This window comes from Passer montanus, unplaced genomic scaffold (assembly GCF_014805655.1).
Source record: "Passer montanus isolate IOZ18808 unplaced genomic scaffold, ASM1480565v1 scaffold5, whole genome shotgun sequence".
Classification (NCBI taxonomy): domain Eukaryota; kingdom Metazoa; phylum Chordata; class Aves; order Passeriformes; family Passeridae; genus Passer; species Passer montanus.
The window spans coordinates 9,128,509-9,144,875 of NW_024369929.1; the positions used below are offsets into that span (position 1 = coordinate 9,128,509).

At 37.1% G+C, this 16,367-nt stretch overlaps 1 protein-coding gene across 1 annotated transcript in view; it reads left to right on the forward strand.

The window, feature by feature from the left end:
• Positions 1-16,367, forward strand: part of EFL1 (elongation factor like GTPase 1) — a 63,059-nt gene that overhangs the window by 25,186 nt on the left and 21,506 nt on the right. The gene's annotated exons all lie outside the window — the stretch shown is intronic.

Below are 16,367 nucleotides of genomic sequence, written 5' to 3' on the forward strand. Positions count from 1 at the left end.
AATGTCAAAAAAATGCAAATTATTAAGCTTTTGAGGAAAGTGGAGAATGCAATGAAACATTCTATGTCAGTTTTATAGCAACTTTTAATTTTTATAATCTGTAAAAACTGAGCTTTTATGTGAATGGAAATTAGATTTCTGTATAATTTCTCAAATGTGAGGCAAGCACTCCTGATTCCTTGGGGTTTGTATGCACACAGCTACTTGCTGTTGCTTGAGATTTTCTAAATAATACCAGAAGGAAAACTGCCCAGACTTGTCAGTGTCGGTTGTTGCTGCTTGTGTGCCTGTGGGCAGCAGTGGGGCTGGCAGGAATCGAGACAATTTCATAGCACTGCTGCTTGAAGGAGCTCAGAGCAGCAGCCACATGCAGCTCCTTAATATAAACATCTAGAAATAGAGTGGGCACAGGCTCTGAGGTGCAGGCAGTTGTCTGTTTATCACCCCAGAGTTTATTGCAGAAATAAATGATTCTTGGTCATGAAACTTCAATTTTGTCCAATGCCTGTTATCACACTGCTGTTCATTGTTCAGAGTTCAGGGCCAGTGGTAGAGGGGCCTGACTCCTCTTGTGTCAGAGGGGACAATTGACCTCTGCAGCCACTGCCCCTGGGCAGGTGTTACTCAGCCTTTCAGTAGCTAACTGGCTTTAGCTCACAGGTACTCCCTGGCTTATCTCCAAAATCTCCAAATCTTCTCTGAGCGGTTGGATGGGTGTAATTTTGCTAGTCTCTTTAAAATGAAAAGATAGGGATTTCCCCCAGTATTTCACACCTTACTGTCTTTAAGTCAGCATCAGTGTACTATTTTCAGTCTCTCCCTCTGTGAAAGTGCATGTAAAAATAAAGGGAGAACAGTTATCTACAGAAATACCCATAGTATTACTTGGCTAATGAACCTCTTTTCCAATACTGTATGAATAGAAGAAGTTGTAGTAGTTAATGTAAATCAATCATCATTGTAAAATGGTAAGAGAAATCCTAAGGTGAAGTTTTGAGATTATTTGTTCAGCTCACATCTGCAATGTTGCATTTGGGATTTTTTACAGCATGCTGAGATACGTCAGTGATCATTTGGGGAAATGACCTCATGTTTTCATTTGAAGAGCCTGAATGCTATGCCCCTTAGTCTGCTTATAAAAATTTCTTGGAGCATGCTTTTTTCCTTTGGTGTGTTGTATTTTTTTAAGCCAGTATCCTCTTTAAAACTAGAATGTCAGCATTTCTTAGTAGGTGTCTGTAGTGTAGCTGTTTGCTCCCTCCTTTCCTCTGATGTGGCTCTAAGGGAAACCATCTAACCTGCCTTGATTGCTGGAAAATCTCTAAAGAGACTTTAGTATCCATTACTAAATGAGGATCTATAGTAGAAGAACCACAGTGACTTCAGTTTTGTTCTCAAAGTTAATAGCATTCTATTTCTAAGAAAATCCTGCCTGTTAGTGCAGCTGTGAAATGCTGGATCAGGAGTGGGAACATCAGTTTGGGACATCAGGGCATTAGAGTAAATGTCTGAGAGATTCAGCAAACAGGCCTCACTTGAGGAGTTAGTGTTTGAGGCTCACTTTTTAACAGACATGTAAATTATCTGATTTAACAAGGCTCTGTATTTAGACTTTGTAATTGAAACTTTTATCCCTCTGTACAAAACAGCATTAGTCTTTTCTTCCTTCTGCAATAACTATGCTAGAGAATTGCCTTTCCAGAAGTTCTTGCTGTAGAACTCAAACTTTCAGAAACCTGTTTTGAAGGAACATTTCCTTTATTTAATGTGACCATGGGTTTTCTAAAATTCAAACTGAGTATTCAGTGTCATTTCAGAAATAGGTGCAGAATAATTGCTTTAAGCACAGATAGGTTTGAAAATACATGCCTTTCTGCATGTAAATTCATGTATAGTCATTCAGACATGAAAAAGACACCATCAATCAAATCACTTTAGGAATGTGTCCAATTACCAATGCAGAAAAGAAGTTCTATACTAAAAGGATTTGGGGTTTTGCAGTGTTATTTATGGAAAATGTGTTTCTCTTGCTACTGTGATGGTGCACATGAATCAAATTCTGAAATCTTTGAAAATACCTGTGCACTTTTAATCATCTGGCTATTCCTTTATCTGTTTTTGGCAGATAAAGTTCAATTTCTATCAGATGAATTAAGTTGCAGCTTCATTGCACAGGTAGTCAGTTCATGTACTAAAAGGTTGCTGTGAAATGTAGTTGTCAGCATCAAGTCATAGTATACTTGGGGGCAGGTAACTAAATAAAATTATAACTGGAATACTGCCTTGTAGGTGTCATTTAGTCTGGACTTTTACTCAAGTGTGCAGTTGCAAAGATACAGAAGGCTGTAAAAGATGACATTAAATCATAAAGTTATCCATGTGGATAATCATTGCTTTCTGTATCACAGAGATGTATTTCACATGTGCGTGCACTTCTGTTGCTAACAGCTTCTCTCTTGCCAGGCCTTAAATAAGAGTCTTGCTTCTTTATTCTTTGCAGTCTTGAGCACTGTGTTTTCCCCAACACAACCTAAATAACTCAAATAATTGTATTAATGATAGAAAATGTTTTCATTCCTGGTGTATTTATACTGCTGAAATTTACCATGTGTAACACTTTGGGCAGGGGAGGAGAAACTTGGATCTAGAATTTAGTTTAGTTGTCTCAAAATGTTATCCTCTCTGTGCCCTGAAGTGATGGATAAATAAACATGGTTTTCCTAGGCAGTGTAGGCTTTGTTAATTACATCTAGTTTGTCACTACTTTTGCATAGTTCTTCACTTCTGAGTATTTTCTTCTAAATCTTTCCCTTTTCACCTTTAGTACACCAGGAAGTTGTTGTTTGTATTTAGCAATAAAAGATTTACAGTTCTCTTGAATATCTAATCATCTCTGTTTCTGAGTAAAATCTTTGCTAAGATTCTGCAAATTTGAAACTTCTTTATGTAGATTGATTGAATAAGGCTTTTTCCCATCTTTTTACTTTAAACAAGAATTCTGTGAACCAAACAGTTCTAAAAACAAATTTAGTGGTTTTCTGTTTTTCAGAGTTTCAGTTTCTTGAAACATTGTACAGTGTTTCTGTCTGATAAGGATTATATTTAAATTTGTATATTAAATATCTCAATATTCAGGGCATCAGAGTTATGATGATTCCTTGGCAAATTAGGGTAATTAGAGAATTGCCATGTAATTTCTCATGTTTTTTACAAGAACTGGCTATAGGAACCAGTTAACTTGTTTTATTCTTAGACTGTTTTCTTATTCCCATTTAGTGTGAAGCCAGAGGGCACTGTTTTTCATACAATACAAAAAGTGCTGCTCTTTCAACTTTGGATGAAGGTCTCATACGGATTCACAGTACTGTCAGTGTAGTGGAAACTTTGGATTATAGTTTTTAATGTACATTTCTTCATGCAGAAAATCTACAAATGTTTTGACTCTAAATTAAATTAATCTCACCGAGTAGCCTGAGAGCCAAAAATCTGCAATCAGCATGGTTCCTATTTATTAGCTCAACTTGGAAATTTACAGGTTTCAGAGGCAGTGTAGTGTTAAGTAAAGCCACTGCCATGAAAACGTCTTGTTCAGCTTCTTTTTTTTGACACTTTCTTTGTCCTGAGAAAAGCTACTGTTTTATAGAAAAGGAGCTGCTCTCTGAATGTTTCTTTAACTTTCATGGCTACACTAATTGCCTTCTGCTCAGAGTAATAGCCGACTGTAGAAATTAGGCTGGACCTCCCTCAGCTGTTTTTGGAGTGTTAACATGGCTCTGAAATCGACCCTTCTCCCTAAGCTCCCCAGCCCAAATCTTACTGTTAACCTCTTGTCTTCCCTTTCCATTCCACCTTTTTCTCTGTATTTCTGTTATTCTACCTTTACTTTTAATTTGTGTTACCTCAGTTACCCCATGTCAATAAAGTAAAACTATATGAGAATATTTTAGTTAACCACAGCCTAAGCAAATGAAAAAGTTCTTCTTTTAACTGGCATTGTTTATGCAAAACCACTAATCTGTGAGGGCAATTTACTTGAATGTGTTCTAAATTCCTGCTGGAGCACTTCCTAACGTGAAGTGTAAGGGGGAGAGGAGCAGGATTCCTGCTTTCCCACCTGGTGTGGAGAAGCTCTTACTGTGTGGTAGCCCTGGTGCCTGTAATACACAGCACCCTTACAATAAATAAATTCCATCTGTGGCTGTGAAGTGCCTCTACTTCTACATTTGGACTTGCCACAGAAGCTTTCATTTCTTTCTTTGGACGTTTCTGCTTTGCTTGCATTGTCTGTTGTTACCAGAGCTTCTTCCAGGAGCTCGGAAAAAGCAGTGAGGGGTTGCACTGAGGGCATGGCAGTCAGAGTGGGGAAGAGCAGCTTGGAGCAATTTTTGCACATAACCCGACTGAAGGAACGTGATTCACAGACAATCGCAGTCCTGTGTAACAAACAGCAAGGTTAAAAAGTCAAGAGACTGTTAACAAAGGCTGTGTTTCAGTGACTTATTTTCTAAATATTATCCCAGATCTGGATGTTGTTGGTGTCTCAGATGAAGTTGCAGAAGTGTCGTGAGGGTTGTTTGGCCTGTGTCGGGCTGTGAGTCATGGAGCTGGCTTTGTCTGGGCTGGGAGCTGTGGGGGGTACTTCAGGCACGGCTATATTTAGGATTATCAACTGATGTCAAACTGTGGAGCACTGCTAAACAACACTGTTAAAGGGGCAGCGCTGGATAGTTTAGGCTCAAAGTTTAGATTGTTTGTAGTGCTTTTTGATTTAGTAAATAATTGGAAAAGCTGATATTTACTAGAAGTGTTCTGCAAACCAAGCAGTGTAAGTTTCAACTCCATTTATGTTTACCTAGTAAAAACCGTTGTAATTTCATGACCAATTTGAAAAGAGCAAGTCTAGATAGTACTTCTAGTTTTACATGTTTCGGAATCTGAATGGGTAAGAACATTTTGTATAAAGAATTATTAAATTCCAGTCAGAAGCAAGAAATAATGTTTGAAAGGCTGTTAACATTTGAGTTTATGTCTTAAGATGCAGAACACCTGCTCACCTTACTTGATTGTATTTAAAATTTTGTCATTAATGCCTGGAACCAAATTTAGATATCTTTTTGCATCTAATTAAGACTAAAAGAAGGGTAGGGTTCTTTTCTAAACTTCCTTGCTCCTTACTACCTAATTCCCTCCAGTGAGGTCTGTTGTGTATAGGGGCAAAATTCAAGAGTGTTTTTGAAAAATTAGAAGTTCCATTTTCCACAGCTGCTCCTCTGTTGTGACTGTCATGGACTGTAGCTAATGTTTTTTTGTGGGGTTTTACATTTGGTAACCTTCCTTTTGTGTGCATGTTTTGGTAGATAATTCACCTAATTTTGTGGAGAGAATGTTATATTGCAATCTTTGCTTCTGGTCCTTGTCCGTGTGAAAACAGTGAGGTTGCAGTAGGAAAACAGCAGGGAGTGTAAGGACCCCAGCTGTGATGTGAATCAAAGTTTTTCTGACAGAATAGAGGTAATTTCTGTCATCCCAATAAATTGGAAGTCGGGAGGTTTTTCTAAGACTCTTGATGTTGGTTTAAGTGCAGTTATTGTCTTGAATGTAGCCAGACCTGTGCTGAGACAATGTACTGGTGGGAAAATAGAAAAACTCCACTCTGAGTGTGTAAGTTTTACAGTTGTTTAAGTTAATGTATGGGACATTAGTCAGTCTATCTGTTACTGACATTTTAAGCTTCAATGAAATGCCAGCTTTGATACAAGTCTGTTTCAGTGACTAACTGCATTTCTGGAATGTAATATTGAACAACTCATACTCATGCAAAGGCTTGGTGTTTTCCAAGTGTCATATGTTAAGATTTGTACAATATTGAAGTATTGGGTCACCAGCTGGTGTGAGCTGCATGGCTGTGAACACGTTACTGTAAATGAAAATGCAACCTGCTGGTAGTTCTTGTTCCATCAGTTATTGCACTTACACAAACACCTGCATGCCCACTCCCCACTCTTTAGCCTGCTGGAGCTGATGAAAGCACACATGATTGAGAAGCTCTCAAAATGGGATGCAAAATGTCTGGAATCCTGGTGGTTATATTTTTCGGAGCTTTTGCACAAAAGAATAATTGTTTTGTGATGTTCAAAAAGAAAGTTCTCTGAGCAGTGTTACTAACAAAGCCTGGATTCCTGTGGACTGATGTCCTTAAAATCCTCAGCTCCCCTCTCTGCTGCAGTTGTGTCCCAGTTGGCCGCCGGGATGCGCGTGCTGGTCGCCAGGCAGCTGCTCCAGGCAGGACATGAAATGATCGTGTTTTGCCTGCCCTTTCTTCAGTGAGATCACCAATTTTGGTCTCCCTTCAGTACTTAGCCAATGATTTTACATAACTTGTGGAAACTTAATTACACCTGAACCCTCTGCTCTCTCTCCCTGGTGAACTTAGTGGAAGTTGACAACATGTTTAAAAGTTGTTGAGGGGAGCCTGTGTGATTACAGGAGTTGTGTTTACTTTGGAAATGGGACTAAAAACATACTCCATTTTTAACAGATTCTTTTGTGTCCGCAGTGCCATCAGGAAGTATGACATACTGTGTTGAAAGCCTTGCCTCTCAACCAAAAAGAGTCATTTCAGTGCTCAGGCATTTTCAGCAGAAATGCCTCTCATTTTTAGTAAAAAAGGTTTATCTATCTGGAACTCTTCCAAAGCGTTTAAAGCTGATACAGAGCAGTGGCAAATGGCCACATTTCTTCTGTTCAGAAAAGCAGCTGACTTTTTTATGTGTGTGTTTTAAGGTTTTGCTTGGTCTTGAAACAGCAGCCGAGCTGCTGCTGTTGCCTGTGGGTGACACTGGATACCTCATCTGTGGGCTCTGCTGCTTAGGCAGCACAATGTCAGCCAGCCTGGCTTCCTTTGGCAGGGCACAGAGGTGGGGCATGGAATCAAATAAGCTTTTTTCACAACCTAGAGGTGTTAGCTGCTCCCTCTACGTAGATGGGAAAAGGTCTCTCAACTAGTTTTTGGAGATGGTGGTGTTTCACCTGGTGTTATGGTTGGTGTCACTGTGCCATTGGGGTTTCACTAGGATTAATATGTTGAGTTGCCTGGTCCTGGACAAAATGTCAGAAATAGCCTCTTAATGTGTTAATAGTTGAGGGAGTGCAAATTGGGTGAGGGGGAAAATTGCTTTTTATTAGATTTGTTTTACTCTGTTTATTTAGTATCCTGGCCTGTGTCACCCAGAGTCTGACAAATGCTGGTGCTGGGGAGCCAGAAGTGATGACAGGCTTGGTGGTTTAGGGGACAGCTGGCTGTGGGTCATCCCAGCTGTACTTGGGATGGAGTTCTCAGACTGCCTTTTGGGGTGGGGTCTATTTTCCTTTTATCCTTGAATGCAACTGAATTGATCAGTGACTGCTGATATTCCTGTAAAAAAAGGAATTAAAACACAGAGTTTTCCAGATGTGATAGTGTTAAAGCTCCAAGCTCCCTCCCTGGTATCTTTTGTCACTGTGAGGCTCATGCCTGTAGCAAATGAATACAGCAGTGTTGGAGATCTTCTCAATGCATATAGACTCATATGATGTAAATAAAATTAAATCTTAGTAGTTGGGGTTTTTTTGGGTTTTGGGTTTCTTTACAACAAGGCATTAAAAATCAAGATTAGTTCTATTTAATATCATCATTTTAAAATAGAGGAGTGTTTTAAAGCTCAGTTTTATGATGTGGTCCTCTGCACTAGTCCTAAGAATTCTCATACCTTTGGAATGATCTGTGTATTTCTTTCCCATTTTTTTCTTGTACCAGAGCTAATGGAAGTTAATATGTTGCAATATTTTAGGAAGTCAAAATTATGCAGACTGCAAATTACAGTAATAACTCTCGATGATACATTAACTGAAGTAATCAGAAATTAGGGTGAAAATTACAGTCTTCTTTCCTTTGGGGAAAAAAGGTTTGGAGGGATAAGGAAGATAAATAGCATTCTTAATTTTTAGGGGTTTTTTACATTTTAAATATACTTGATTTTGGTATGCTTAGTTTACTCACAGGCAGACTGGCAGTACTACTTAACATGAAGCTGACTTTTAAAATCCATTGTTTAAATATAATGTTGTGGGAAAATAATTATTTTCAATCTGAGGTCAGTATTAATGGCCCCCTAACAGGTTTTCAGGTGGCAGCAACTTTTTTTTTTTTTCTTTTTTTACAATTTGAGTGCATTTTCTGTTTATTTTTTAATTAGTTTAGCTATTAAACTGGAACATGTGGTAAATAACTCATTATCAATGACTACCTAGGCTGCTGATATAACAAGTGTATTTAAGACATCCCTGTTCCCTCTAATGCCATCTGTTTTTTACCCATTATATCAAATAGTCCAAATATGAGACATTTGAAAGGTGCTTTATTTGGTTAGAATCCTTCTGATTAATTATTTGCCAAAATATTATTGCTTATGTAACTACAAATGAGCTACTTAAAGGTTTCTTTTAGCTTGAAGTGAAATTTTATATTCTTCTTTATCCATCTTGAAAATTACTGTATTTAAAGTAAACATCAATTTCTGTATAATGCAGACTGAAGCAGTCCATTATTCATGGTGCTTTGGAAGACTCTAAGCCATATTTCCCAAGGCAACAAAATCAGGCAGCATAAATCACTTACAGACAGATGTGTTGGGGGTGGGGAAGGCTGCCTTTAAAAGAGAGCATTAGCCATTGGGTCAGGTCTTGGAAAATTGAATTTTAATTAGTTACTTGCATGTCTTACAAGTTAGCAGGATAAATGGTCAATGGCTCAGGCTTTTCCCACAGGATGCTGTACACATTTGGTAGTCAGTGTGCTGCTTCTGCCTGTGCTATCTGGAATATCCTTATAGCTGGTTAGTCTGTGTTTGCATTTATCTGATGGATTGGATGATAAAGGCCTTATGTTCTTTCTTTAAATAATGAAATATAAATCATGTATACTAGGATCCTACAGTTAAACATAAATCAGCACATGGATGGACAAAATTTAATGAGCTTTTGAACTGTCTGCCATTGTCCTTTGTAATTGACACTTCTAGTCGTAGATTCTAAATTCCCCCTGTACCTGGGATATGTAATGCAGGATTTGTAGGAATATGTTCATGTGGCTTTTCCTAGGCAAACATGACAAACCTTCCAAGACTTCTACAGATTAAAATTCATTCTTTGCAAGATCAATGCCTGAAAGCTTAATTAATTTTAACATCTTATAATTGATTCTGGGAAGTAACAGACGTTAGTTATATTTTACAATCTTCTTAAATCTACAGTTTAAGAAAACATTGTATACATGAAGTCTGCCCATTTTCAGGAGACTTTACTGGAACTGAATAAAGCCTAACATGGCATTTGCTCTTTGGGTGGTTTGTGGACTATGCTATAACTAGTCTGATTTATGAAGAAATCATTTGATGTTATTGATCTGTTAGCTGAGATTAGTTATTTTGCTCTGTTATGGGAAGCATTTGATCAAGAAATTGGAAAGAATTAAGTTTTCTATTGTGCTGAAACCCCTAATGGATTTTGGATCTTTGTTCATTTGCATCTTGCCTCTAGTACTCCCATAAAAATAGTAAATTATTGTATGGTGGTTTATGTCTTCCCATTGTCTGCTGAGAAATAATATTGAGCTTTGCTACATGTTCAGGTAGAAAGGCTTTGCTTTCATCTCCTATCTTTTGATGTTAAACAGTTTTCATGCTCAGTCAGATAGAGCACAAGTGATTCCATGCTTCCCCTCCCAGCCTCAGGCTGCTGCCTCCCTCTCCTCTGCCTTCTGAACATCCATACACCTTCCAATGCAGGTGAAATATTTGAAAAAAAAAACGTTGAAATAAATTGAGAAGAGATTGTTTTGATTAATATTTCTGATATCTGTTCTCTTCATGATCCTTTAGCACGTGGTCCTCTGTTAATAGATTTCTGGAACTGAGCATGTGTGCACAGCTAACGTTTTGATGATGGTCCTGCAAAAGATTGTTCTACTTTTTTCTAACATAACTAGCCAGAGAAGTTGGTTATAAATAACTTTCTCTCCTTTTTATAGTCCAAATAGTCAATCAAATGTGTCTTTGCTAGATGACTGCTGGAGATGTGTCTTTTTCTTCTGCTAGCTTGAGGGAAGAAGTTTGAATCTTTTGGTGTATGTTCCTTTTACAAACTTAGTTATTCATATCAAGCCTAAGGTAAAGTATTTTACCAAACACTTCAATGTTTTCTTGAGTTCTGTTGATGGATGATGGGTTGGTTTTTTGTTTAATAGTTTTCTCATTTTACCAGTGGGAGCCAGCTTGGGGGGGTTGGTTTTTTGTTTAATAGTTTTCTCATTTTACCAGTGGGAGCCAGCCATGGATGGCCAACATGTGTGAACAGTGCAGGGAGGCCTCCAGAGCTACACCTGAACCATTTCTCATCCTCACAGAAAGATACGTAGAGTCTTCAGGGAGTCTAAAGCTTGTTTCTTTTTTCTTAGAGGATTGCTGGGCAACTTTTTTTCCTGCATAGGATGCTTCATAGTAATTCAGCTGATCTGTTTTCCAGTACAACAAGCAATTTCATTTGTTTATTTATAAAAGTACATTTACTATTACTAAATAAAAACCCTCAACAACAAATCAGCATTTCAAAAGACGTGTAGATTATAAAAGTAAATATGGTGAGCAGTTATTCCTAAATTCCATGTGTTTGGGACAGCAATCATTCTCAAGTGGTGCTGAAGTTCTGGTAGTAATTTTTTTTAAAAAATAAGTAAATTCAGATGTGTCGCTGTCAGGTCAAATTAAAATAATCTATTTAAAGTAATTATAAATCTAAAATTTGGTTTGTGTTTCAGAAACCCTTGCAGAGTTTGTATGGCACTAAATGCTTCCCACATGCAGTAAAGGAAGCATTAATTTGACATGGAGGCTGAAACTGAAGTGAGCTCCAGTGCCTATGTGGTCACACTGCACAGAGATCTGTCCACATATTTACTGTTGTTCAGGATTGCTGCTTTCAAGTGATGTCAAATTGAGCTGGTGCGTGGAAAGGAATTTTAACGTGTAGGCTAAGGCAAAATATATTGCGTATATACTCCTGAGGACAGCTAGTGACCATTTTATAAAACCACAAAAGGTGCTGTTCAGCGCCTTTGTCAAGAATGCTTTATAGTTAAAAGGTTAAAGTAGTTTTAATTGGAGTAAAGATTTTTTTTCCTTTTTTCTTTTTTTTTTCCTGTGGAGCTACAAGTACATTGATTTCATAATGCATAAAGATGGATGGGGGCCTGTTACAGATCTAAGTACGAAATTCCTCGGTTTCTATGCTAAAATGACACTTAAACATAAATGCTGAAAAATTGGAATAATTTTCTTCAGTCTAAGCTCCAAAAATTAGTATGGCATGATAAATGAAATAATTGTGTACCGTAAGAAAAACATGATTATTTGAAATACTTTCATCTTCTGTAGTTATTGGTCTCATTAAGCAGCTTAAGGAAATCAATATTTCATCTTGACTACAACAGTTTGTAAATCCAGAAGCCAGATTTGGAATGTTAGCAGATTTTGGTTAATTCTGTTTTCTTTAAAGTAAATTTCTATTTTAGCAAGCAAATTTCTGACTCAGCTTTGATGTCAGTTTTGTCACACAGACTGATTGCAGGTAGATCTCAAGCCATTCACTGTAACATTTTGAAGATGTTACTGTTTAATATAAAGGAATTTTTTTTCAGTTTCCTTGAAATTGTTTGTAGTCTCTTACAGTTTCCTTGAAATTGTTTGTAGTCTCATCTGAAGAAGTATAGGAATGTTCATAATTAGAATTGTCAGCTCAATCAGCACTTAGGGAAATGTGTGTTAGCATCCAGTCTAAGGGCCTAATGTAATATGTGATGTTTTATCCCAAAGACATTCAGCAGAAGATAAATGAGGCTGGTTTACTCTTGATGTGTGTTTGCAGTCCTCTAGAAACTATCATCTAGTAATGGGACATTTTAGTGGAACTACTCTTAGACTGTATCCTTGCTCTCCTTGCAAGGAGAAAGAAAGCAGACAGCTTTGTTCTTTGAACTGCTGTTTTTTTCCTGAAAGAACTCAGTGGGGTGCTCCAGCTCTGTTTCATCTTTCACTTCCTGAGGATTCAGTAGTGAAGGACTGAGTTGTTTCTTGTGTCAAAAGCTGCTTATTGCATTCAGTGTCTTACCACAATTGTGCCCCTTGGGGAGAGGGAGTTTTCTTGTAGCATTATTTGTAATATGGCTGAGTTTACTCCCATCTGATCAGTTAGGCTCAATTTCCCCTCAACTGCTGTGAACCGAGAAGTAAAATTTTATAATAAAATTACATGTTAATACCTTGGTGTTGAGAAACTGCATTCATGTTAATCTCTAGTGTACACTCAGGTAGAACTTGTGGTTTTGAAACTGAGGAAGAAGGTGGGATAAATGGTTCCACAGTCTGTTGGGTTCTGGTGATTTTTAGATTCAGCTCAAGAAAAAAGAATGGGAGGAAAAAGAAAATGTTTAATTAACTTTCCTGTGAAGTGATTGGAACTGAGAGTAGCTGAGACCATGCACATACCTTACAATATTCTTTTTTCCATGCAAACAATTTCATTTGCCTAGAAACAAGTAAGAATTGAGGGGGAAGTGCACAATTAGAGATGAGAAGAGGAGGCTCACCAGCAATCTGTGCTAACATGTGGTGTGCATTATAGGAAAAGTTGATGAAATCTCAACTAGAATGTGGTCTGTGTCTTGACTTACATTCCCTTCTCTTCTAGAAATAGTTTCTAATATAGAAAGGTCAAATTCTGCCCTCAGATCTCTCTCTGCAGTGCCCGTGAGACGAAGGAGAAACATGCTTAAAATCTGAGGTGATAAACATATAATATGAGTTATTCTTAAGCCCTACTAGCTACTTGTCCCTGCAGTTACAGTCGTATAATCTCAGTGATTAGTGAAACCTTTTAAGATTCCTCAAATATAAAAGGCATATTATTGTAACTGAGTTTAATCCTACCAAAAGCCACTTTTTCTTTACAAAATCCCTCCTTTTTTTTTGTTTTAGAGAGTGAAGGGCTGGAGGCTGATGCTTAAAGTTTATCTGGTTACAGTGAACCAGTGTTAGTCACCCAATAGGTAACAGTGTGCTAATTGTATAATGTTTTGTAGTCTTAAGCTACATACTGGGAAAAGGAGAATTATTTGCATAGATTTGAGAAAGAATGGTTATTGATATGGAAGGATTTTCCTTGATTTTTTTATTATTTTGATATTATTTGGCAAATATAATTTGTTCTTCTGTTTGTTTTGGTCGGCCTTTAGCCTGTTTACTTCAAGAATGAACTGGAAACATCTAGATCCAATCATACTCTTACGGTGGATTTGTGAATTTGTTTTCTCATACTTATTTTTTAAATCACATTTTAAAGATGTTTCTTTTAAAATGTCTCTCACAGGGCATAATAAATGTATTTGTATTACTGCTCAAAGATAATTATAGAGGTGTCATTGTGTTTGTACAATCCCGTTGGAACAACAGGCACATGCTCACTTTGAGATTTCAGATTGTGTAGATTTACAGAAGTTTGCCTCACACCTACATAATTCACATGAATTATGGGGGAGCCTGCATGGTCTTCACTGATCCATAGAGAAGTGCATGGAGCATTTAAACCGGGAGGCTTTACATATTGTAAGGTCCTAATCTTTCTAAGGAGGTATCATTGATAAGAAATGATAGATTTCAGTGGAGACAGAGCTTTACTGGGAAGATTAACATCAGCTCTCTGCTTTACTTAGTTCCTTACGGTGTTTAGTCCAAAGCCTGACAAGTCTCCATTCCAAAGCAGCCCGGGATACTTAAGTGGTGATATCATCAGTGAGAGAAGATAAAGATCGACTGAACTAATGTGCTGAGGCTAGTAACAATGTGGCAGAAGTTAAAATTTAAACAGCTTTCATTCTTCTTTGTTTGATTTTTCACACTGCAAACTACATTATTCCCTTATCTGATTGAAAGACTTTAGCATGTTGGTGGTGTCTGCTTCATTTTTTTTTCAACTTGAAAGAACGTTAAATGCCTAAATCTTTCTACATCAAGAGAAACTAATTACAGATACCTTGAAGTTGATCTTTTATGTGTTCAGATCTTTATAGCTGAATTGAGCTGGAAAAGCACACTTTAAAGGCAGCAAAATTATTGTGTAAGGTGTAGTGGTTACCAGCAAGACGTAGAAGTGAAAAGTAAATTGAGACTTGTCTTAAAACTCCTACTCCTTTTGAAAATTTCAGTCATGATGTTATCTCTTTTTATCATTTAGCTTCTATCATATGCTAATATCTGGTGATACAGGTAGGTATATACTTGATTTATTATTCTTATCTTCTAGGGCAAGTCAGAGAAGGGACTAAATAAAAGAAGAACCTTTGTAAATCTCATATTTCATCACCTCTGTAATAATTCTCCCTTAACCATCATTTGGTCTGCTTTTAAAAGAACAAACCACCAACCCTGAAAGTCTTACTTAACCATTATCTCACAGGCTTTTTTTAAGGCTTAGTTTTTGAGTGATTTTTCTAAGACCTTTCAAGTACTGTATCGATACACATCTGAGATCTGTGATCTCACGTAAGTATGTGCAAATTTCAGTGGTCTGGACAATAACTAACTTTTAAGATTTATGTATCATCATAATTAGTGGAATTCTTCCACTGATGACATGTGGTGCTTTGGAATTAGTTATGTTACCTCTTCCTCTGCAATTATTCAGAAAACACATTAGCAGTTACTTAATAATCACATTATGCAAAAAGAGTATCCAAGAATCTTTATAGATTTTTTTCCAACATTTGTTAATACGAATTTTTAAATTAAATAGATTCAACATGGCTGGACACAACTCTCTGCTGGCTCACACACTTAGCAATTAAAACACTCAGGTTGTAAGCCTAACAGATTTTCATGAAAACTGACAGTTTTTTCTTTTTAGTGTATTACTGGTGCCAGACACTTATATTTCATGTATTTTTTCCTTCAAATGTGAAACAGAAGAGCAAAAAGCTTCAGCTTTTCTTCATGACAGTAAAAGTACAAGGAATGTGTTAAGAAAAGAGTGAGTCTATCTGAAGTAAGATTTGGTAACTTTATTTCTCTGGTTCACATTACACTGCGCAAAGAAGTTGTTCGCCGCCCATTCTAAATCATTTTCATTTTACCAGCTGGAGAAGATCAGAATAAAATGGACCCATCCCTTTTCTCAGTCCCTGGTGGTGATGATGATCCAGCATTTGTTTTTCATTCAAACCACATGTTGAATAAGTGAAAAAGAGGAAAGACATGCTGGTCATAGGTCAGGTGCAACACAGAGTTTATACAGATTTATTTTCTTTGTAGCATCTGCAATCCTGCATTTAAAGCCATTGAATGTTGTTCTGCTTCCAGTTATTTTGAGGCAGGTTTTCTTATATAATGACATTTTGGGTTTTGGATTACCCTGCTGGCCAGGCATCCAGCCTGCAGAGCTGGAGGAACAGGCTGATTCTGCAGCTGAATCTGCAGCAGAACTCAAACTCTTGCATGATCTCATAGGGTGGAAGCTGACCCTCTTTGTTTCTGGCCTCAAATGAAGAAAGCTAAGCCAAAAAAAAAAAAAGTATTAGGGTGATAATGGGGAGCTGGGGTGAAGAACTCCTTGGGCATGCATGTAGGAGACAATAAGGAGGAAGGAGCACAAATATACTGCAGTCTATAATGTGAATTTAATTTTTGGGGGGATACAGATTATGAGCTGAAGGTTTCACTTTTGTCATAGCATTACAAGTTATTTGCTCATTTAATTTATACTCCATTAGAACTGCAAAGCTCATTGCTTATGATTGAAGGAGCATCAGGAAAAGTGATTGTATAAATGGATATCAGCTTTATTTGTTGTCTTTATTATTCACATACTTCTAGTTGTGTTTTAATGGCTTTGACTAAATTATGAATGATGTGCAGTTGGTTAGGAATTTGAGGGCAATAATTTCACATTCTCTTAAATGTGCCAGCCAGCCAAAACTCAGTGTGCATTTACAGCAGCTATTTTGCAGATTTATAGCTAATATTTTTTCTATATTTTCTCTTATCACTACAATTTAATCTCACTTTTCTTCAACTTGTCAGCATTATAATGTATAATAGAATGAGAATTAATAGCTTACAATGGGATGAATTCATTTTTACAAGAATCAAGTTGGACAAAAAGTGAATCCCAAATGGGCATGAGGGGGTGGAAAGAAAAAAAAAAGCATTCTTCACAATAATAATAATAATAATGATGAAGCACTGGAGGAGGTTGCCAGCAGAGGCTGTGCAGTCTCTACTGTG